The 2,486-nt window shown below is 48.5% G+C and overlaps 1 non-coding gene across 1 annotated transcript; it reads left to right on the top strand.

Annotated features, from left to right (window-relative positions):
- The first annotated feature begins 967 nt into the window (after nt 1-967).
- LOC120677027 lies at nt 968-1,074 on the top strand. Its single transcript, XR_005676092.1, has one exon. It is a non-coding gene; the product is annotated as a small nucleolar RNA R71 (small nucleolar RNA).
- Nucleotides 1,075-2,486: the final 1,412 nt, after the last annotated feature.

The following is a 2,486-nucleotide window of genomic DNA, read 5'->3' as shown; positions in this document are numbered from 1 at the left end:
TACTTAAGAAAGAAGCATCCGTTGAGGTACAAGTTGGAGAAGAGCGCCGACAGGCCGGCGCCCCTCCAAACTCCCCTTCACTCTCTCCCTATTTTCTAAGTACTAGGCCTAAGCCTTGTAGTGGAGATCTTCCTCCCCTCTTGTTGTGTCTTAAATGGGGGGCTCTCCTCCTCCTTATATATCCCACCAAGGGTGGATCCTTGAGTCAACTTCCGAGGTGGAACCATCCGGGGTTAGTATAAGCAGTGCAGTGGGAGTCTGCAGGCCAAAGATGGGCCTGTTTGGGCCCAATAGGGGGTCGGGCGACCCAGTGGGTCGGCCAGCCTCAAATGGCGCCCCCTCAGGCCCTCCTTCCTCTGGACAACTAGTAGGTGGGCCCTAGTGTTGCTCCTTTGTGTTCTCCTGAAGTTTTCTTTGGTTTGGTAGGTCATTTGGCCCTTGGATCCTTGTATCTGCCTCTGATTTGTCAGAAGTGTCTTTTTACTTGGACTTAGGGGTTGAATTGATTTGTGGTATGGTCCTTCAATTCTTGTGCTCTCATACAATGCTTTGAAGTGTACATTTATCTTTGTTTGAGCTCGATTTTCCTCCGTATGCATACATGGTCTACTAAAAACAGTGATTCACCAAAACTTGTGGAAATGATTAGTATTAAACTCTTATCTCTAGTTTGGTGTTTGTTTTGTCACTATTATTTGCAAGAGTTGACGGTCGGATTTGGCACTTAAGGACCATCAACAACAGCTTCGCGACAATCATATCCGTCTCTTTGATGGTATGCATGCCTTTTGTACGGGGTTGGAGTCGTTCATCGCTCCACCCCTGATTGGAGACCATCTTCTTGACCAATTCTTTTGCTTTGGCGATAGTCAGGTCGAGGAAGGCTCCTCCAGCAGCAGCATCAATGTTGGCTCGAGATGTCGTTGTGAGCCCGATGTAGAAACTTTGCAGGACGAGCCACTCATCCATGCCATGATGAGGACAGGCCAGGATGTATTCCTATAGCCTCTCCCAAGCTTCTGGGATGGATTCCATCCCTGTCTGCTGGAAACTCGAAATTCTCCCGCGCAGGTCATTTGTTTTGCCCAGCGGGAAGAATTTTGCGAGGAACGCCTTGGAGCATTTTGCCCAGGTGTCGATGTCCTTTTCTTTATAAAACCATTGTTTCGCCTTCCCCAGCAGGGAGAAGGGAAACAGACGAAGTTTGACAACGTCGGCGGCGACACCCTGTATGACAACGGTGTCGCAGAGCTCCAGAAAATTCTACAAATGTGCATTTGCATCCTCAATTGGCTTGCCACAGAATGGGCTAGCCTGCACGATGTTGATGAGGCTTGATTTGAGCTCGAAGTTCACGTCCCCGACATTGATGTTGGGGCCAGTGGCCACATTGTCGGTGGAGGGGACGGAGAACTCGCGGAGAGTCTTTTCAGCCATTGCCTCAAGAACGAGTGGTGCTTCCGAAATGGGATTCTGTGCTGTGAGAATAGTGAGTGGAGGAACGACGCGAGGTCGTGCCCTTCTCACGAGCCTCTCTGGATTGTCTGTGTACTTTTCCGGCAGGGAGAAACCAGTCGTACACTACCCCTGTCTTCTTTCAAATCAAAAATAAAAGAAGACATAAAGTGACATTAGCCTGAAAGAGTAAAGACTATATCCTGAGTACAAGGTCTAAGTTAATATTAGCACAATATCTTTGTTCACTTGCCGTCCCCGGCAACAGCGCCAGAAATGCTTGTTGACATTTCTTAGCGCAATCACTAAGAATGGATAATCCTTAGCAATAGCGCCAGAAATGCCTGTTGGCAGTCCTTAGTGCAATCACTAGAAATGAGGGCACCGAACCCATCCTAGCAACTGCACCCAAGGGGTGCCACTCTCGTGGTATAATCAATATGATTACAGATGGATCCGCAAGCGCATGGATATACCGTTGTAGCATTTCACCCGGAGAGTAAAGGTATCGTTATTTATTTGTGTCCCAAAGGACGGTAGCGACAAAGATATTGTACTCAACATTAACCATGACATTGTGCCTCAAGCAATAGGCAATACTCTAACAGGGATAAGTACAGATAAAGAATAAGCAAGGGTAATGCGACACATCACACATCCACACTCCAAGAGGAAGGAATAAAGGAGAGAAACTATAAAGTAAAGAACTACTCTATCCTACGTCAAGTCAGCTGGAGCTTAGGCTAGGTTAGGTGTCCTAGTGCTTCTATCCAAAGCTGGAGTTATGTTAGATCATGGTTAGAACTGCAGGTGCCAGGAAAATGGGATAGCGGGGAGAAGGTCCCGCACCAGAGTACATCCAGTCTCGATACCTCTTTGCATGAACTCCTACACCGAACCCGAACGTCGGGGAGTACGCTAAACGCAACACCGCCGTTACGCCGGACGGACAGGGCTGTCACCACCTGCCATCTACCCCAGTCACACCGTGGAGCACGGTCATATCCGAAGGATCCCGCATACCCGAGCAC

Source organism: Panicum virgatum, chromosome 5N (assembly GCF_016808335.1).
Source record: "Panicum virgatum strain AP13 chromosome 5N, P.virgatum_v5, whole genome shotgun sequence".
Taxonomy (NCBI): Eukaryota; Viridiplantae; Streptophyta; class Magnoliopsida; order Poales; family Poaceae; genus Panicum; species Panicum virgatum.
Note: the sequence above shows the minus strand (reverse complement) of the source record. Positions and strands in the feature narration are given on the sequence as shown.